Source organism: Salvelinus sp. IW2-2015, unplaced genomic scaffold (genome assembly GCF_002910315.2).
Source record: "Salvelinus sp. IW2-2015 unplaced genomic scaffold, ASM291031v2 Un_scaffold3029, whole genome shotgun sequence".
Classification (NCBI taxonomy): domain Eukaryota; kingdom Metazoa; phylum Chordata; class Actinopteri; order Salmoniformes; family Salmonidae; genus Salvelinus; species Salvelinus sp. IW2-2015.
The window spans coordinates 47874-70585 of record NW_019944321.1 but is presented as its reverse complement, the minus strand read 5'-3'; the positions used below and the strand labels follow the sequence as shown (position 1 = coordinate 70585).

Genomic DNA, 22712 nt, shown 5'->3' with positions numbered 1-22712 from the left:
CAGAGAGACTGACATTGCATGTTGCTAAGTTATCTAATCGTCTATCCTCTTACTCATGACCACTTTGGTCAGAGGACTGACTATGCATGTGCCTACTGTAATGTTATTTCTCCTTACTGTTGAGTCAGGAGGACGAACATTGCCATGTTTGCTAATGGTTATCTCTACTCCTCTACAGCTTTGAGCCAGGAGAAGGTGACTGACGGCATCTATGTTGCTCTTAATGCATTCATCTCCACTATCTACTTTGAGTCCAGGAGAGATTGACATGATGGCCATGAATGCTTAATTATTTTTCTTCTCCTCCTACTTTTGGTCGGAAGAACTGACAGCAATGTTTGCTTTAATGTTATCGTCTCCTCGTACTTTGAGTCCAGGAGAGCTGACCATGCATGTTGCTTAATTGTTATCTCTCTCTAAAACTAACTTTGAGTCAGGAGAGACTGACATGCATGTCGCTAAGTTAGCTCTCCTCTATTTGATCAGGAAGAGACTGACATGCATGTCGCAATGTTATCTCTCCTCTACTCTTGAGTCAGGAAGAGACGGACATGCGCATGTTTGCTAATGTTATCTCCCTCTACTGTTGAAGGGCCAGAACGTGCTCTGTTTATGACCAGAAACTGTAATTTGCCTATAAGTTCTCATTTAGTAGTGTCTGTAACGGTGCTTGAAAGGACATTTTAAGAAAATATCAGAGGCAGCACAGTGGTGTTGGGTCGGACAATAGTATTGAAAATGAGTGGGCAGTTCCACGGAGGCCTCATACAAGCAGAGCCTCCCGTCACAGCATCCACTTAAACAACGTTTTTTCAGCTGCATGTGAACACTCACTTTGCTCTACTGTTCGCGTCAGAGGTTCAAAAGAGAAGCAGATTAAAGAGAACCACGGACCAGGGGTTCTCAGTGTCTGATGTGATCCACGCTAGTCTAGCTACGAAGTTCAATCAACTGTTGGGAATTGGTTTGAATGTGAAGATCGGGGTAAGAAGGAGACAGAAGAGAAAGGGTGTGAAGAGTCAAATCTTCCATTTTCAACCCAAAGATACCAATGTGAGGGCCTCAGGTAGCTAACCATCGAGAAGCTGGAGTAAGTGTTAATAATGACACTGTAACAGCCAGGTCCTCTGAGTGATTCCGTAAAAGCTTGTCATCTGTTTCCATTTTTCCTTGGTAACTGATAGTGTAAATATGTACCGGTTCTATTTAAAGCAATACGGCACGAGGGGTGTGGTATACTGGCCAATATAGCACGGCTAAAGCGGCGTTCTTGCACGGAGGTGGAGTTGCCCGAGGTGCCTTATTCTATTATAAACTGGTGACCAATTGTAATTTAGGAGGCGAGTAAAAATAAATGGTATTTCAGTACCCATGGTATACGGCTAATTAATAAAAAACCCCCCAACGGGGGGGTGCTGTCAGCCAAATCAAGCATTCAGAGCTCGAGCCAGCCAGTTTATAAAACAGAATATAAATATAATATAGATATTACCATCAAGTAATTCATTAGAACAAACCTATTTCTCCTATACCCCAATGCTGGTCCATTTTTACAGAAACATTACCTCAGTAAGTACTGTGTCTTCCTCTCCTGCCTCTCTCTCTCACACACACTCTGTCTCTCTCTCTGTCTTTCTCTCTCTCACTCTCTCCTGCCTCTCTCTTTCTCCCGCCTCTCTCTTTCTCCTGCCTCTCTCTCACACCTGCTTTTCTCTCTGTCTCTCTCAATTCAGTTTCAATTTTAGTGCTTTATTGACATGGGAAACATATGTTTACATTGCCAAAGCAAGTTAAATATATAATAAACAAAAGTTAAATAAACAATACAAAATTAACAGTAAACATTACACATTACATGTTCCAAAATAATCAAGGCATTTCAAATGTCATATTATGTCTATATACAGTGTTGTTAAAGTACATGTGTCCTATAGACCTGAGGCTTCATCTACAGACCACGGTTCTTTGTTCCAGACTGTATCGCAGCGGTCTAAGACACTGAGGCTTCGACTACAGACCAAGGTTCTGTTCCAGACTGTATCGCAGCGGTCTAAGACACTGAGGCTTCACTACAGACCACGGTTCTGTTCGAGACTGTATCGGCACGTCTAAGACACTGAGGCTTCACTAAACGACCACGGTTCATGTTCCAGACTGTAATCGAGCGGTCTAATAGACACTGATGGCTTCACTACAGACCACGGTTCTGTTCAGACTGTATGCGCAGCGGTCTAAGACACTGAGGGTTTACTTACAGACCACGGTTCTGTTCCAGACTGTTATCGCAGCGGTCTAAGACACTGTTAGGCTTCACTACAAACCACGGTTCTTTCCATGACTGTATCGTCAGCGGGTCTAAGACACTGAGCGTTTCACTACAGACCACCGGTTCTGTTCTAGACTGTATCGCAGCGGTCTAAGACACTGAGGCTTCACTACAGACCACGGTTCTGTTCCAGATCTGTATCGCAGCCGGTCTACAGGCACTGCATCTTCCAGCTGCAGAGGTTTCACTAGCAGACCATGGTCGATCAGGGACTGTTATCAACTGGCCTTGTTAGGGTCCGATAGCGGTGGCACCCATTTTGGCCCCACGCGTTGTTCCGGGTTAGGGTTTGGGCGGGTAGGCTGTCATTGTAAATAATAATTTGTTCTTAACTGACTTGCCAAGTTAATAAAGTTAAAATAATAATAAAGGTTTGTATTTTACAATGTGTTTGTTCTTCACTGGTTGCCCTTTTCTTGTGGCACAGGTCAAAATCTTGCTGCTGTGATGGCATGCTGTTATCTCTCCGTAGCACAGCATTAGTAAGTCAGTCTGATTAGCGTGACAGTCAGGCAGAGGAAATGTGGAATATAGGCACACAGTATTATTAATGATTCTCCCCAATTGCACCACAAGATAATTGAATACATTGGTCTGTGGATCAGGATCTGTCACAGTCCAGAAGCACACACCGTAGCCAACCATTTACACAGTCCAGAAGCACACCCTAGCCAACCATTTACACAGTCCAGAAGCAACACCTAGCAACATTTAGCACAGGCTAGTATATTGAACTGCTTCATTGAAATCCTTCTGCTGTAAGTAGATAGGGCCAAATGAATCAGGTGAGAATTTCCAAATCCAATCTCCTTCAAATTACATTTGAAATTGAGAAATATTGAAATAAATACAAATTCATCCAAATGCAACAACACAAACATGAAGCGTTTAAATGTCAATCTGATAACTTGTGAAGCATTCTCTAAATGGAAGCATCGTGAAGAATAATGAGGTTGAGAGCGTCGGGCTCAGCCGTTCTTTCTCCCAATCCTCAAGCTCTCATAGAAAGACCGTTTCTATCTAATCTAACCAACATCCACTCCAAGGTGACTGACTGAATGACTCCTCTGTTGCTGACGTTCRCCCCTTCCGGCTCCAATATCCCTGTCAGAATCAGCTGAAGGATGCTGTGACCTGTAGAATCTCTTTGAAGGAGAGCAACCGCATCAGAAAACCACTGACCTGGTGTTGGACAGCCTGTGTCCTCACAGTACAATGCATCACAAGACAGAGTTCAGACTCTGAGCAGTGAAGTGAATAAGCATGGCGTTCAGAGCTGGGCGGTGAGTGTCTGTAGCACTACAGAGYAASAACGTTGCTCTATTTCAACCGTCAGTGTTCAGTCAACAAAAGATTCAACGCACCTCTTTTGAAGCCTTTTACTTGATGCTCTTTCTGTCACGACTTGACTGGGACTTCTGGGTCGTCGCTCATCTATCATTCTGTAGYTTGTGTCAGAAAGGCTTGGTGTTGACTCTCTGTGTATTTATATCCATGTGCASTATGTATCGTCTACAGTATAACTCCCTTAGAACAAATAACTGACTTGCATTGATTTTTACCTACATGAATACAAGAAGCATACAGAAGAGGTTACTTCCTGGCCTCCTGATCGTGAAAGCCATACTATTTTCCTCATGTGTTACTGAAAACCAAACACACACAACCAGCACTGATTCTCAAAGCCTTCTATTCTTCCATATGATGTACGTGTGCTCATCTTTCAGGTGATGTGAGACGCAGCTGCTGCGTTTCAGCTGCATAATGAAACAGCTTCCTGGTGTAACAGTGACAGCAGAGATGATAGGGTCATGATATTACTCTGACACGCATGTCAACTTCCATGTTTCAAACGTGACGACAACGGGATACATGCCAGTGCTTTTTGATAGCCAGTGACTGGTGGCAGCTGGTGTGGTCTGCGCATCAGGGCTTGATAACTAGAGCTGGTGGAGTTTGCCCCAAAATGGCTGATAGACCTCTCGTAGCAACGTTATGGATGAAGTAGATGCTGAATGAGATATGGGACTATGCTGATTGGAATATTATGACGTGTAACCAGGAAATACATCCAACCAACCACGATACAATCATTTGTTTCATAAAGATAAACAATAATTTATTAACATTTCCTTTGCAAATATCACAATTAGCACACATTGACCTGCCTATGAAGTTACCAACTACCGATTACTTGAAATAAGACGATAAACACTGAGCAAAGATAGAAGAACAGTGTACAATGAAAAYCYTCCGTTTGAAGCACCACCAAATGCTAGAAAGGACTGTTAGGTGAAGTATAATACGTTAGAGACAATATCATGTGTTATTTTTGACAATACAAAGAGATCTTCAGACAGGTCCGAAAATATGCAGAATACACTAATACATGTACAATAATTCAAAATGAGCAATAAAAAATAATAAATATGTTTTGTATTTATAAATTACATTTAATGTATTCATGGAGCAATCAAATCACTTCAATTAATTATTTAATCAGTAAGCAATCCACTGTTTTCATTAGTGATACTGATTTACCATTGATGAGAAACATTGAGATCAATCCACTGTTTTCATTAGTGATACTGATTTACCATTGATGAGAAACATTGAGATCACTTTTGCAATGAGATGTTGGGGCAAAACTGTTGACTAGTGAACCTTTCCTTCAACATTGCTTTAAACGGAGAAACTGAAAGCCTCTGAGACACCACTGAATTATTGACATTCTCTGGACTTTTGAATTTTCCAAGAGAACTCTGAGTTGACATTTTCAGAAATGATGAAAGCTCCTTCAGAGATTTCGTGGTGTCCAGCTTGGCATATTGAATGGGTCTGAGAGGGTTGTGCAGTTATATGGTCGATCCTCAGTAAAAGACAAGGAAGATTCTGCACACGAGTCAAGTGTCTGTTCTCAGGTGTATGGAACCTTTCTGACCACTACAGTTAACCACTGCCATGCTGGATAAACAATGCAAACATGACAACGTACAACGATGTCGTTGACTTCCATGATGATGTGGTTTACAGAGAATTCTGATTATCATAGAAACATGTTTGATGACAGCATAAATGAGACACMGCAGAAAACATATCACAGTACATCGACAACCAGTGTAAAAACAATCATTTTACAAAACGTTATTGAGTTTACAAAGTGTGAAAAATATAGGATTTTCCCCATTATAAAAAATGCCACATTGAACGAGGCAAGTAAGGTCATACCGCATGGACGCGATGAGAGAGAGAGAGAGATGGGGCAAGGTTGTCCCTAGACACTGCTCTGAGGTCAGTTTTGCATTATCGTCCAAATGGTTAACGCCCGACCCGGGTAGTTTTAAATGATCCTAGATCTGTGTGTACAGGGTAACTTCTACCCGGAGCTGTGGTCCTATACTGTAGTAACAGACAGGAAGGCATTGTGTACTGGTTTAGTCCCCTGGTCCTCAGGTGCTCTGGCCCCGTGACTCATTAGTTCCTGGATGGTCATCCAGTTATCCAGGATCTTCTTGTTGCGTTTCTTCATCATCTTCTTGTGGCTGAGTTCCAGGATGTTGACCTCTTTACGGCCCTCGGCCCCGCTCCCAGGGCCCTCTCTGAGACACTCTAGCCGGTTCCTCTGCATGTACTCCCTCCTCCTCCTCTGCTCCCTGGCTCTGGCCAACTGCTGCTTCCTCTCCTCTTTACTCCAGTACCGCCCCATCTTCATCTCTGACATAGCGTCGTCATCCGTGGTCATCCCTCCACTACGCTCCTCCCTGATCCTCAGKGCCCGTTCTCGTAGAATRCGGTCCCTCGCTGGTCGCCGGGCTACATACTTCGTCCCGTCGGCTCGAACTTTGACCTTCCACTCGAGGCGTTGTTCCCCTGGGCGGGTGGAGCGGTCCCGGCAGACGCTGAGGAGGCTGAGCTGGGACTGGGAGTAGGTCTCCAGACTGGAGGTCTGCTGGAGGAGCTGCTGCATGTAGCTCTGAAGGTGTCTGGCGTGGGCTGGAGAGGTGCCCTGCCCCTGCTGGGGGGCTGTGTGGTAAGGGGACGGGTAGGGAGGGACCCTGCGTGGCCCCCGGTGGCTCCTGGTGCGGTCGCAGCGCTCGTCGTCTGCAGGCAGGGCTGGGTCTGACTCGGAGGGGGAAGGGTTGGACTGGTCGGGGCTGCTGGAGATGACCGTGGTTCCAGGGCTGGGGTTGGGATCCTGTCGGCTGTGCGTGGGGGTCCCGGTCGAGGTCTCACTCAGGAGCTCTCTGAAAAGAAGATTAGAAACATACATTATTATCCATTTTCTATATTAGAAACGTCAGACCCAGGAACCGGCAACCCCCCGGCTGCTGGCCCATCTTCCTGATCTCAAGGCTAAAAAGGGCTTAATAAAACCCATTTGATTGATTGTCTACATACCTGTCTGGGATGGGGATGGAGATGGACTGGCCGGAGGCTGCCATGGTGCTCCGGAGGTTCTTCTGGTTGGTGAGGCRGATGCGTCTCTGTAGAGAGTGGTCCGGGGATCTCTCCATGCCTAGAGGAGTGGACCTGGCGCTCTCAGCCGTGTTATAGGCACTGGAGCTGTCCTTGTCCCCCCTTAGCTTGTCGCTGTCCCACTGCCTCTCCCCTGGATGCTCGTTGATATCGGCCAGCTTGGCATGCTGCTCACGCCCATGTTTGGGGCTTCGTACTGGGGAGCACATAGGGGTGCAGGGGGGATCCCTCTGGTTCTTGCGGAGCTGGTGGGCCTGCATGATGCTCTGACACTCCAGCTCGATACTCCTCAGCTCCTCGTTCAACATCCGCAGCTCCTGTTCCATCCCTCCACCACCACTGACCCCCACCCCGCTCTGCTCCGTCAGGCTGCACTCGATGGTGCTTCTCCTGCTATAGTACACATCACACTCCCCGCTGTTACGGATCTGGCACTTGAGCTCCAGGAGCTGCTGGAAGCGGCTGTCACACTCCAGTCCTAACCCCACTCRGCCCTCACCCTCCTGGGCTTGGATCAGTCCCCTGGGTCCCTGGGTGTCCGAGGGCACCACCACCCTCCTGCCCAGCCCCTGGCCATGCTTGGCCCTCCATCGGTCTCTCAGGCCCTGGGCAGGCCTCCGGTGGACACGGGCTAGGAGGACTTCCTGTTCGGAGCTCTCCTCGTTGCGCCCCGTCCCCAAGCCGCTGTCTTTGTCCTGAGTATTGGAGGAACACGTGGCCGTGTCTGTCATGACGTCATCCTCCTCCAGCTGCTTGGCCTGGAAAGAGAACAAAGAGTTGTGGTAGACAAGATGGAACATATTCTATAACACTAGAGCCTATCAACATGCATCACTCACATCATAGTACCAGTCTTAGCATTTAGAATAGCAATACCTGGACATGTGTATTGTCTAGAATAGCAATATCTGGACATCTATACTGTTAGATAGCAATATCAATATCTGGACATGTGTATTGTCTAGAATAGCAATATCTGGACATCAACACTGTTAGAATAGCAATATTTGGATATCTATACTGTTAGAATAGCAATATCTGTACATGTCTATTGTCTAGAATACAATATCTGGACATCTATACTGTTAGAATAGCAATATCAATATCTGGACATGTGTTTGTCTAGAATAGCAATATGGACTCAACACTGTTAGAATAGCAATATTTGGATATCTATACTGTTAGAATATCATATATGGATGTCTATTGTCTAGAATAGCAATATCTGGACATCTATACTCTCAACATTGAAATATGATCTATTTGGGGGGTGCAACTCAATATTAGGAAAGTGTTTCTAATGTTTTGACTCTAAGTGTATAATGGACAACTATGTCCATCTCATATTATATTCCCCAGGCTGTTCTCACCTGCTCCTCTCCTCCTCCTGTCTTCTGCACCTCCTCGTTCCTCCTCTCCTCAAGGATCTCCATCTTCAGCTCCTCCAGGAGTTCTTGTGCTCCTCATCCAGCCACCTCCTCTGGTCTGGTCACAGGAGACACGTACTCCTGGACTCCTCATTGGACAGAAGAGTGAAAGCTTCCGCCTGTCCTGTAGTCACAGCCGTTGATCTGGTAACATACACGTAAAGAGATGAGAAAATATATAGTCACACATACTGATTAAGAAAGAGATCCTGTTACTGTCTGTTACACTCACTGAAACTAAACTCCATCACAGAGAGAAGAATTGAAGAAATTATGTAAAACACATACATAAAGAATTAGAAAGTACACAAAGATATTAGAAATGACTGTATCTAGTATAAAGAGATTAGAAAGTACTGTATCTAGTACATAAAGAGATTAGAAAGTACTGTATCGAGTACAAAAGATATTAGAAATGACTGTATCTAGTACATAAAGAGATTAGAAAGTACTGTATCTGTACACAAAGATATTAGAAAGTACTGTATCTAGTATAAAGAGTTAGAAAGTACTGTATCTAGTACACAGATATTGAAATTACTGTATCTAGTACATAAAGAGATTAGAAAGTACTGTATCTAGTCACAAAGATATTAGGTACTGCATCTAGTACACAAAGAGATGAAAAGTACTGTATCCAGTACACACTGACTCACATATTGTACATACAGTGATTAAACTCCTGATGACTGACGAACCATCCCCTTTAAATGACTCCCTTCCGCTCTATACAGTGCACATCACAGTCATTCACTAACTCCTCCATCACAGAAGATGGAGTGTTTGAGGAAACCATCTTTAATCTCTCCTCCACTCTCCGTCTCTTGAGAAAAGACCTCCAGTCAATTATGAATTCACACTTTCACAGGCAGGCAGAGGATGTTGGTCTGCTCTGTGTCCCGTCTACTCTGTTGATTGATTAAGATGGAGGGCAGTGGGGGCGCACAGGCCATGGGGGGGGCGGGGAGGAGAGAGAAGGAGAGAGAGAAGAGAGAGAGAGAGAGGAGAGAGAGAGAGAGGAGAGAGAGAGAGAGAGAGAGAGACGAAGAGAGAGAAGAGAGAGAGAGGAGAGGAGAGAGAGAGAGGAGAAGAGAGGAGAGAGAGAGGAAGAGAGAGAGAGAGAGAGAGAGAGAGAGAGAGAGGAGAGGAGAGAGAGAGAGAGGAGACAGTGCACGGTGTTCATGAAAGGCTGGTCTCAGCGGAGCACTGCGCCCATCCAGACATACAATAACTGTACTGTGACAGGTGGCGTTCATCTTTCCTGCAGAAGTATGGCTTGTCACAGAGAGATAATGGGACCAGAGAACACAGGGGCTCAGCCCCCAATTCAGAATACAACAGGGGCTTATCCTCCAATCAGAAGAGACTGTGCAGTGTTTGGGTCCTCCAGTCACCTAACATCATTACTGCTAATCTGAGGAGTGTAGAAATCACTGACTACTACTTCTTAATCTCTGTTCACACCTAACACACACACAACACACCAACACACACACACACACACACACACACACACACACACACACCACACACACACACACACACACACACACACACACACACACACACACCACACACACAACACACACAACGTTTGATTTACTATCCTTGAGAGAACCAACAATTGATTCCTATTCAAATTTTTATTTTCCTACCCAAACCCTAAACTAACCCTAAACGTAACCCTAACACCTAAACCTTAACCTACGTTAACCTACACTAACCCTTCCAACCTAACCTAAGACTAAACCACTTAACAAACTAACCCTAACCTTACAACCTAACCCTATAACCTAACCCTTAACCTAACCCTAAACCTACCTAACCCTAAACTTACCTACTAACGTATACCCTAACCCTAACCTTACCTTAACCTAACCCTAAACCTTACTAACCTTAAAACCTTAACCTAACCTAAACCTTACTGTAAACCCTAACGCCTAACCCTAAAACCTAACCTACAACTAAACACTAAACCTTAACCCTAACCCTAAACCTAACCTAAACCAACTACCCTAAAACCTTAACTAACCTAACCTAAACGTAACCCTAAACCTTAACCTACCCTACCCTAGTAACCTAACCCTAACCTACCTAAACCCTAACCCTTAACTAACCCTAACTACTACCACTCAATTTACCCTATCTAATTGTAACCCCACCCTAACCTAACCCTAACCTAAATAGACTTTATTCCTTTTGGGGACCAACGAATGTCCTACTTGTCCAAACCAGAAACAAACACACACACGCAAAACCCACTTCCACAATCCTTTCTCTCCCTCTGATGTGGGAGACTAGCTACAGGTATCACTGTGTCTGACCCGCAGGTGGCTCTACGTTCTCAGAGAGAGAGAGAGAGACCCGCCTGGTGGCTCTACAGTTCTCAGAGAGAGAGAGAGAGACCCGCCAGGTGGCTCTACAGTTCTCAGAGAGAGAGAGAGACCGCGCAGGTGGCTCTACAGTTCTCAGAGGAGAGAGAGAGACCCGCCAGGTGGTCTAACAGTTCTCAGAGAGAGAGAGAGAACCAGCCAGGTGGCTCTAACAGTTCTCAGAGAGAGAGAGAGACCAGCCTGGTGGCTCTACAGTTCCTCAGAGAGAGAGAGAGACCCGCAGGTGGCTCTACAGTTCTCAGAGAGAGAGAGAGACCAGCTGGTGGCTCTCAGTTCTCAGAGAGAGAGAGACCGCCAGTTGGCTCTACAGTTCTCAGAGAGGAGAGAGACCCGCCTGGTGGCTCTACAGTTCTCAGAGAGAAGAGAGAGACTCAGGTGGCTCTACAGTTTCAGAGAGAGAGAGACCCGTGGTGGCTCTACAGTTCTCAGAGAGAGAGGAGAGACCAGCCTGGTGGCTCAACAGTTTCAGAGAGAGAGAGAGACCGCAGGTGGCTCTACAGTTCTCAGAGAGAGAGAGAGACCCGCCTGGTGGCTCTACAGTTCTCAGAGAGAGAGAGACCAGCCTGGTGGCTCTACAGTTCTCAGAGAGAGAGAGAGACCGCCAGTTGGCTCTACAGTTCTCAGAGAGAGAGAGGACCCGCCTGGTGGTCTACAGTTCTCAGAGAGAGAGAGAGACCAGTCAGGTGGCTTACAGTTCTCAGAGAGAGAGAGAGACCCGCCTGGTGGCTCTACAGTTCTTCAGAGGAGAGAGAGACCAGACCTGGTGGCTCTACAGTTCTCAGAGAGAGGAGAGACCCCAGGTGGCTCTACAGTTCTCAGAGAGAGAGAAGACCCGCCTGGTGGCTCACAGTTCTCAGAGAGAGAGAGACAGCCTGGTGGTCTTACAGTTCTCAGAGAGGAGAGAGACCAGTCTGGTGGTCTACAGTATCTCAGGAGACGAGAGAGACCCGCCAGGTGGCTCTACAGTTCTCAGAGAGGAGAGAGACCCGCCAGGTGGGCTCTACAGTTCTCCAGAAGAGGAGGACGCCAGGTGGTATACGTTCTCAGAAGAGAGAGACAGCGGTGGCTCTACAGTTCTCAGAGAGAGAGAGAGACCAGCCTGGTGGCTCTACGTTCTCAGAGAGAGAGGACGCCAGGTGGCTCTACAGTTCTCAGAGAGAGAGAGAGACCAGCCTAGTGGCTCTACAGTTCTCAGAGAGAGAGAGAGACCCGCCAGTTGGCTCTACAGTTCTCAGAGAGAGAGAGAGACCAGCCTGGTGGCTCTACAGTTCTCAGAGAGAGAGAGAGACCAGTCAGGTGGCTCGCCAGTTCTCAGAGGAGGAGAGAGAGACCCGCCTGGTGGCCTCTACAGTTCTCAGAGAGAGAGAGAGACCGCCTGGTGGCTCTACAGTTCTCAGAGAGAGGAGAGAGACGCCAGGTGGCTCTACAGTTCTCAGAGGAGAGAGAGAGACGCGCTGGTGGCTCTACAGTTCTCAGAGAGAGAGAGACCAGCTGGTGGTTCTAACAGTTCTTCAGAGAGCGAGAGAGACCCGCCAGGTGGCTCTACAGTTCTCAGAGAGCGAGAGAGACCGCAGTTGGCTCTACAGTGCTTGAGAGAGAGAAGAGAGACCGCCAGGGTGGCTCTACAGTTCTCAGAGAGCGAGAGAGCCGCCAGGTGGTCTCAGTTCTCAGAGAGCGAGAGACCGCAGGTGGCTCTCGTCTCAAGAGAGGGAGAGAGACCGCAGGTGGTCTAAGTTCTCAGAGAGCGAGAGACCCGTGTGGCTGTACATTTAGAGAAGGGAGACCCGCCAGGGCTCAAGTTTCAAGAGAGAGAGAGAGCAGTTTCTCAGAGCCGAGAGGTGGTCTACAGTTCTCAGAGAGGGCAGAGAGACCGCCTGGTGGCTCTAAGTTTCAGAGAGGGAGACGGCCTGAGGATGAGTGTGCTGTGTGTGAAAACAACACTAAGGACTTTATTTCCCAGCTTAAGTGTAGCCATTAAATATGCATATGATGCTGTAGCCCGAGACACAACAGCTCTGCTCCTAGAAAGAGGCTTTACAGGTGCCTTTGAGTGTGTGTGTGTGCTGTGTGTGTGTGTGTGTGTGTGGTGTGTGTGTGTGTTGGTGTGTGTGTGTGTTTGTGTGTGTGTGTGTGTGTGTGGGTGTGTGTGTGTGTGTGTGTGTGTGTGTGTGTGTGTGTTGTGTGTGTGTGTGTTGCGGTGCGTGCGTGCGTGCGTGCGTGTTTGGTGTGTGTGTGGGTGCGTGTGTGTTTGCGCGTGTGTGTGTGTGTTGTGTGCGTGCGTGCGTGTGGTTGCGTGTGTGTGTGTGCGTGGTTTGCTCATGTATTGGTCTTGAGATTAAAATAGGTACCGTAATATTTCGATCTCCTTCCCTAATGCGCCCGTCCCTGGCGAGGCGATGCTGTTGGGTCCAACCTGAACAAACAAACAACAATCATCACGAGCCATACGACCACTATCAGTCACGTTATACATACGTCACTGTTGCCATGTCACTGTCTGCTAGAACAGGCAGCTGGATACCCCCGAAGGTCGACTACTGTTTGCCATGTCACTGTCTGCTAGAACAGGCAGCTGGATACACAAGTTTACTACGGTTGCCATGTCACTGTTGCTAGAAACAGGAGCTGGATACCAAGTTAATACTGTTGCCATGTCACTGTCTGCTAGAACGGCAGCGAGATAACCAGCACTACTGTTGCCATGTCACTGTCTGCTAGAACAGGCAGCTGGATACACAAGTTAACTACTGTTGCCATGTCACTGTTGCCGTAGAACAGGCAGCTGGATACCCACAGTTACTACTGTTTGCCATGTCACTGTCTGCTAGAAAGGCAGCTGGATACCAAGGTATACTCTGTTGCCATGTTCACTGTCTGCGTAGGAACAGGCAGCTGGATACACAAGTTACTACTGTTGCCATGTCACTGTCTGCTAGAACAGCAGCTGGATACCCAAGTCACTACGGTTGCCATGTACTGTCTGCTAGAACAGGCAGCTGGATACACAAGTCACTACTGTTGCCATGTCACTGTCTGCTAGAACAGGCAGCTGGATACCAAGTTACTACTGTTGCCATGTCACTGTCTGCTAGAACAGGGCAGCTGGATACCCAGTCACTACTGTTGCCATGTCACTGTCTGCTAGAACAGGCAGCTGGATACCCAAGTCACTACTGTTGCCATGTCACTGTCTGCTAGAACAGGCAGCTGGATACCCAAGTTACTGTTGCCATGTCACTGTCTGCTAGAACAGGCAGCTGGATACCCAAGTTACTACTGTTGCCATGTTCACTGTCTGCGTAGAACAGGCAGTTGATACACAGTTCTACTGTTGCCATGTCACTGTCTGCTAGAACAGGCAGCTGGATACACAAGTCACTATGGTTGCCATGCCACTGTCTGCTAGAACAGGCAGCTGGATACACAAGTCACTACGGTTGCCATGCCACTGTCTGATGGATCATTATCAAACACCTTCATTGCTTTCTCTTCTTGCCAGCATCCCCATCTGAAGATACTGCTTCAACAATACAATACCGAGCATCCAACCATTCCTCCAAACTTCCATTGAGCTCAACATCACATGGTAATAGGAAGTGTGTCCCAAATGGCACCCTATTCCCTAAATAGTGCACTACTTTTGACCAGAGCCATATGGACCCTGGTCAAAAGTAGTGTACTATATAGAGTATAGGGTGCCATTTGGGACGCATGATATAGTTTGAAATATGACCGTATGGATTGTAGTATCTGAGGTTTATTAGTGTGGTAGCTGTCCACCAAGATAACACTGATGTTGGTGTCAACAACCATCTTCCCGCCTGGTTTAAGAAAGGGGAATGAATCTTCATGAGAAAACTCATTTCAACATTTATTGATTTTCTCATTATTTTGTTTTCATTTTTTGAGGAGTGCTTGTATCGAATCTCGAATCGTTCCCTTGACAATATGTGTTCAGTTTTTTTTTCTTCCTACCTTTGAATTTCAGTAAAAAAAAAAAGCATTTCTTTCATCAAAGAACTGAACATCAAMATAAGAAGCTCAGCAAGAGAAAATACACATTGGAAGCGTATTAAAAAGTCAGAAATGATTMAGCTGAAAACGTGTAGACATTTCTAATTTAAATAATAACATTTCATATTTTTCACAGGCAATCCCAGTGGATACGTTTTTGAGGGAATCTAATCTACTTGGTATGATTTCAATACCGCTTCCATTTCTCTGCAATTATTTCAAACACTTTGTAGTTGTCAGAGTCAAGATCAAGAGCTATACATAGGTGTTCATAACCAACCGGAAAACACACCTTTACTTCCACAAGGAACGGAAAACATACCTATACTTCCACAAGGAACGGGAAACATACCTATACTTCCACAAGGAACGGGAAACATACTAATACTTCCACAAGGAACGGGAAACATTGACCTTTACTTCCACAAGGAACGGGGAAAACATACCCCTTATACTATTCCACAAGGAACGGGAAACATACCTATACTTCCAACAAGAACGGAAAATACCTTTACTTCCACAAGGAAGGGAAACATACCTATACTTCCACAAAGAAGGGGAAACATAACTATACTTCCACAAGGAACGGGAAACATACCTATACTTCCACAAGGAAGGGGAAACATACTATACTTCCACAAGGAAGGGGAAACATACCTATACTTCCACAAGGAACGGGAAACATACCTTTACTTTCCACAAGGAACGGGAAACATAACTATACTTCCACAAGGAACGGGAAACATACCTTTACTTCCACAAGGAACGGGAAACATACCTTTACTTCCACAAGGAACGGGGAAACATACCTATACTTCCACAAGGAACGGAAACATACCTTACTTCACAAGGAACGGGAACATACCTATACTTCCACAAGGAAAGGGAAACATACCTATACTTCCACAAGGAAGGGAAACATAACCTATACTTCCACAAGGAACGGGAAACATACCTTACTTCCACAAGGAAACGGGAACATACCTAACTTCCACAAGGAACGGAAACATACCTATACTTCCACAAGGAACGGGAACAACCTATACTTCCCAAGGACGGGAAACATACCTTTACTTCACAAGGAACGGGAAACATACCTATACTTCCACAAGGAACGGGAAACTAACCTATACTTCCACAAGGAACGGGAAACATACCTTATACTTCCCCAAGGAACGGGAACATACCTTTACTTCCACAAGAACGGGAAACATACCTTACTTCCACAAGGAACGGGAAACATACCTCCACAAGGAACGGAACATAACCTATACTTCCACAAGGAACGGGAAACATACCTTAACTTCCACAAGGAACGGGAAACATACCTTTATTTCCACAAGGAACGGAAACATACCTATTACTTCCACAAGGAACGGGAAAACATACCTTACTTCCACAAGGAACGGGAAACATACCTATAACTTCCACAAGGAAGGAAACATACCTATACTTCCACAAGGAACGGGAAAATACCAATACTTCCACAAGGAACGGGAACATACCTATACTTCCACAAGGAACGGGAAACATACCTATACTTCCACAAGGAACGGAACATACCTATACTTCACAAGGAACGGGAAACATACCTATACTTCCACAAGGAACGGGAAACATACCTATACTTCCACAGGAATGGGAACATACCTATACTTCCACGGAATGGGAAACATACCTATACTTCCACAAGGAAGGGAAACATACCTTTACTTCCACAAGGAACGGGAACATACCTTTACTTCCACAAGGAACGGGAAACATACCTTTACTTTCCACAAGGACGGGAAACATACCTATACTTCCACAAGGAACGGGAAACTACCTTTACTTCCACAAGGAACGGGGAAACATACCTTTACTTCCACAAGGAACGGGAAACATACCTTACTTCCACAAGGAACGGGAACATACTATACTTCACAAGGAACGGAACACCTATATTCACAAGACGGGAACATACTATACTTCCCCAGGTAACGGGACTACCTTACTTCCACAAAGGAACGGAACATACCTATACTTCCACACAGGAACGGGAAACATACCTATACTTCCACAAGGAAGGGGAAACATACTTACTTCCACAAGGAAGGGGAAACATACCTATACTTCCACAAGGAACGGGAAACATTACTATACTTCCACAAGGAACGGGAAACATACCTATACTTCCACAAGGAAGGGGAACATACCTATACTTCCACAAGGAAGGGGAAACATACCTATACTTTCCACAAGGAACGGGAAACAACCTTTACTTCCACAAGGAACGGGAAACATAACTATACTTCCACAAGGAACGGGAAACATACCTTACTTCCACAAGGAACGGAAACATACCTTACTTCCACAAGGAACGGGAAACATAACCTATACTTCCACAAGGAACGGGAAACATACCTTACTTCCACAAGGAACGGGAAACATACCTATACTTCCACAAGGAAGGGAAACATACCTATACTTCCACAAGGAACGGGAAACATACCTATACTTCCCAAGGAACGGGAAACATACCTTTACTTCCACAAGGAACGGGAAACATACCTATACTTCCACAAGGAACGGGAAACATACCATACTTCCACAAGGAACGGGAAACATACCTTATACTTCCACAAGGAACGGGAAACATACCTTACTTCCACAAGGAACGGGAAACATACCTATTACTTCCACAAGGAACGGAAACATACCTATACTTCACCAAGGAACGGGAAACATACCTTTACTTCCACAAGGAACGGGAAAACATACCTTTACTTCCACAAGGAACGGGAAACATACCTTACTTCCACAAGGAACGGGAAACATACCTTCCACAAAGGAACGGGAAACATACCTATACTTCCACAAGGAACGGGAAACATACCTTTACTTCCACAAGGAACGGAAAACATACCTTTTACTTCCACAAGGAACGGGAACATACCTTTACTTCCACAAGGAACGGGAAACATACCTTACTTCCACAAGAACGGGAAACATACCTTTACTTCCACAAGGAACGGGAAACATACCTTACTTCCACAAGGAACGGAAACTAACCTATACTTCCACAAGGAACGGGAAACATACCTTTACTTCCACAAAACGGGAACATACCTATACTTCCACAAGGAACGGGAACACACCTATACTTCCACAGGAACGGGAAACATACCTTTACTTCCACAAGGAACGGGAAACATACCTATACTTCCACAAGGAACGGGAAACATACCTATACTTCCACAAGGAACGGGAACAACCTTATTCCACAGGGAAGACATACCTTTACTTCCACAAGGAACGGGAAACATACCTTTACTTCCACAAGGAACGGGAACATACCTATACTTCCACAAGGAACGGGAAACATACCTATACTTCCACAAGGAACGGAAACATACTATACTCCACAAGGAACGGAAAACATACCTTTACTTTCACAAGGAACGGGACACCAACACTATACACAGAAATACATTTGAATGAGGCTGATTAGCATGTTCTGGAATAAAAGATGTACAGATATACTGTTGGTAGGTATACATGATGTTAGAGGGTATGAGGCAACTGCAGGTGCTGTTCCTACTTTACTGAGGTAACGCAGCTTATTGAAGAGAAAGCTGGTGTAAGAGCAGCAAATACACACACACACGAACACACACGCACACACACACACACGCACGCACCGCACCACGCACGCACACGCACGCACGCACGCACGCACGCCACGCAGCACGCACGCACGCACGCGCGGCACACACACACACACACACCACACACACACACACACACACACACACACACACCACACACACACACCCCCCCCCCCCCAGACACCACCAGAATGAGAGCTTCAGCTTTACTTAGTCTGTCTCTTTGCTCTTTTTTCAGTCTTTGGTATGCAGAGGCGGTGGTGGGAAAATGTGTCATTTTACACCCTGCAGGAGACGAGAGGAAGGGTGTCACTCACTGTGGGACTAATTAAAATCCTTCAATTAGAATATTGAATAGAGGAGGAGTATTTCAAACTTCACTTGCTTTCCTCTCCTCCCTCTCCATGCATGGTTCATTTGGAGCGAAAGAGATATTATTTTCTTGGCAAACATTCAAACACCTCCTCATTCTTAACACCTTCTAATTCAGTTGAAGTCAGTCAATATTCCACAACATTATATGCTATCAAATGGGAATTCACAGTTATCTTTTAATTGCTTCTGACTGTAAAAGGTAATTGATATGTGGTGGGATTCCTTGTTTGATTTATTCTAACACGCCGTGTCTCTCTCTTCTTTAACAAGCCTTTCCTGTTAACCAAGCCCTTCCTGTTAACCAAGCCCTTCCCTTAACCAAGCCCTTCCGTTAACCAAGCCCTTCCAGTAACCAAGCCCTTCTGTTAACCAAGCCCTTCCTGTTAACCAAGCCCTTCCCGTTAACCAAGCCCTTCCTGTTAACCAACCCTTCCTGTTAACCAAGCCCTTCCTTAACCAAGCCCCCGTTACCAAGCCCTTCCGTTAACCAAGCCCTTCCCGTTAACAAGCCCTTCCAGGTAACCAAGCCCTTCCAGTCTAACCAAGCCCTTCCAGTTAACCAAGCCTTCCCATAACCAAGCCCTTCCTGTTAGCCAGCCCTTCCTGTTAACCAAGCCCTTCCAGTTAACCAGCCCTTCCTGTTAACCAAGCCCTTCCCGTTAACCAAACCCTTCCCGTTAACAAGCCCTTCCTGTTAACCAAGCCCTTCCTGTTAACCAAGCCCTCCTGTTAACCAAGCCCTTTCCAGTTAACCAAGCCCTTCCAGTTAACCAAGCCCTTCCAGTTAACCAAGCCCTTCCCGTTAACCAAGCCCTTCCTGTTAACCAAGCCCTTCCTGTTAACCAGCCCTCCCAAGCCCTTCCCGTTAACCAAGCCCTTCCCGTTAACCAGGCCCTTCCCGTTAACCAAGCCCTTCCCGTTAACCAAGCCCTTCCCTGTTAACCAAGCCCTTCCCGTTAACCAAGCTTCCTGTTAACCAAGCCCTTCCCATTAACCAAGCCCTTCCCTGTTAAACCAAAGCCCCTTCCCCGTTAACCAAAGCTTCCGTTAACCAAGCCTTCCGTTAACCAAGCCCTTCCCGTTAACCAAGCCCTTCATACCAAGCCCTTCCCGTTAACCAAGCCCTTCCCGTTAACCAAGCCCTTCCCGTTAACCAAGCCCTTCCTTGGGAGTGCAGTTTGTCATATGACCGTGTACCAGAGAACCAGACTAAGGAGGGGGGCATGGATAGATCTGTGTCCCACCAAACAGGACACTTCTCTGGGGAAGATCGAGTCTCATAACGGGGAATTCCAACCAGAGTTAAGCGTGAGTACATGGAACATAATTCCCTTTTTTTATGCACTTTTCTCTCCATGCGTATTCTGACCTTGAATTTAAGCATGAGAATAGCACACTATTCATTCGCTATTTGTTTGTGTTTAAGATCAAAGAAATGAAGGTGTAGCGGAGATGTGTCTACAGATACACCGTGTTCTGACCTTGACATAATTCCCTCACAATTCCACCACCCTTACGCACCATGACACTTTCAATGTGGTCGAGCAGCTTGTCGGTTCCAAGTGTAAAAACATCTCCTTTCTTTGTTCAGATAGAAATAACACCATTCCCCATGTACTGTCATGTACTAATTGACAAGACCTCTTGATAACACTTATTGATAAGACCTATTGATAAAACCTATTGATAAGACCTATTGATAAGACCAATTGCCGTTTGGGGTCTTAGGCTGGGTTTCTGTGTAGCACTTTGTGACATCGGCTGATGTAAAAAGGGCTTTATAAATACATTTCATTGATGAGAATTTGATTGATAAGAGCTAGGTAATTTTTAAAAATGTTATTTTTTTTTATTTCACCTTTATTTAACCAGGTAGACCAGTTGAGAACTAGTTCTCATTTACAACTGTGACCTGGCCAAGATAAAGCAAAGCAGTGCAAGAAAAACAACAATACAGAGTCACACATAAACAAACGTACAGTCAATAACACAAAAGAAAAGAAAAATAGAAAAATCTATGTATAGTGTGTGCAAATTTGGAAGAGTAGGGAGGGAGGCAATAAATAGGCCCTAGAGGTGAAAATAATTACAATTTAGCATTAATACTGGAGTGATAGATGTGCAGATGATGATGTGCAAGTAGAGATACTGGGGTGCAAAAGAGCAAAAGGGTAAGTAATAATATGGGGATGAGGTAGTCGGGTGTGCTATTTACAGATTGGGTGTGTACAGGTACAGTGATCGGTAAGCTGCTCTGACAGCTGATGCTTAAAGTTAGAGAGGGAGATAAAAGACTCCAGCTTCAGAGATTTTTGCAATTCGTTCCAGTCCAGTCATTGGCAGCAGAGAACTGGAAGGAAAGGTGGCAAAGGAGGTGTTGGCTTTGGGGATGACCAGTGCAATATACCTGCTGGAGCACGTGCTACGGGTGGGTGTTGCTATGGTGACCAGTGAGCTGAGATAAGGTGGGGTTTACCTAGCAAAGACTTATAGATGACCTGGAGCCAGTGGGTTTGGCAACGGATATGCAGTGAATGAATAAGCCATTTGGATAAGGGGATTTTAAATATACATTGTTTTACTTCTATTTCACCTTATGATCACTGAAGACAAATGTGAAACCAGTCATATGGCAGCAAACTGAAACATAGCTACCGAGTTGATTTATGATTTCTAGAATGTTTTAATTATATGCCTGGACTGTTCATTGTATGTTTTACAACTTGTTATCATGTTAAATATTAATGACTATCGGTAGTCACCTTCAGGTAAACTCACATTCATTTGTCCCTTTAGTGTTMGTTTCCTTACATTTTGCATCATTCCACTACGTCGTTAGTTTACCTTCCTCTGTCACGTTCATGTGTTTGTTCCTGAGGATTGCTAGCAATAGTAAAGCATATTAGGCTAACGTATTACAAGTTGTSCAGTAATTTAGGRCGTAGCCTATTAGATCATTCTGGAASTCAGACCACACGTAGCGGGTTAAACCTGGACCCTGGTGCACGGTTCACCACGACTGGAMCSTTGTCATCAYGGTTCTATGATCAGTGAGGTTTATTACAGTAGATTTATAGGACTACTGTTCCACCCCTATTGTACACTTTTCTCACCTTTCAATATGTCATGGATTGAACAATTGAACATGGAAACGTTAAGGATGAATCAAACCACTGTATTTTTCATTCACCAATATATTTTGTGCGTAAAGGCTCTCCAAACTTTTATGAAATTATTCATAAATTCTTTCCTAACCCTAAATAATATACAAGATCAGAGTATTTTAAAATCAACCAATTGGTGGTGAACAGGACACGAATATGCATAAATTTACAATATACACTGCTCAAAAAAATAAAGGGAACACTAAAATAACACATCCTAGATCTGAATGAATGAAATATTCTTATTAAATACTTTTTTCTTCACATAGTTGAATGTGCTGACAACAAAATCACACAAAAATTATAAATGGAAATCAAATTTATCAACCCATGGAGGTACCGGCTTGTAACAAAAATAATAGGCTTTTAAACGAAACACGGCTTGTAACAAAAATAAATAGGCTTTAACGAAACACGGCTTGTAACAAAAATAAAAAAATAGCAGTAAACAGTAGCCTACCAAGAAAGTCATTGGTCACTAACTTCCTCCTCCTGTGCACTGAAACCACTGAAGTCATCTCCTTCGGTGTCGGAGTTGAATAGCCTCAGAATTGCTTCATCCGATGTTTGGATCGTTTTCATTGTCGCTCTCATCACTTTCATCCGAAGGCAAATTCCCCGCTGAGCTCATGCTGCCCTCTTCAACACGCAGCAGTCCAGCCTTTCGAAACCGTTGATGATAGTGGATTTTTTTTGACAATGCTTCACGCTGTCAGGACCCACTGGCAGACTTGACCATAAGTTGCTCTTCGCATGCGGCCTGTTTTAGTGAAGGATTTCTCCCCACTTGTCATCCAAGCTCTCCCACTGAACACGGAGCGCCACCTAAATGCACGATTTTTACACTGATGTCGAGATGGCTGCAAATACTTTTTTGTTGGCCTCCAGGA

The 22712-nt window shown here is 45.2% G+C and overlaps 1 pseudogene; it reads right to left on the bottom strand.

Annotated features, from left to right (window-relative positions):
* Nucleotides 1-4411: 4411 nt before the first annotated feature.
* The window catches only part of LOC112075203 (PDZ domain-containing RING finger protein 4-like), a 35559-nt pseudogene continuing 17258 nt past the window's right edge, over nt 4412-22712 (bottom strand).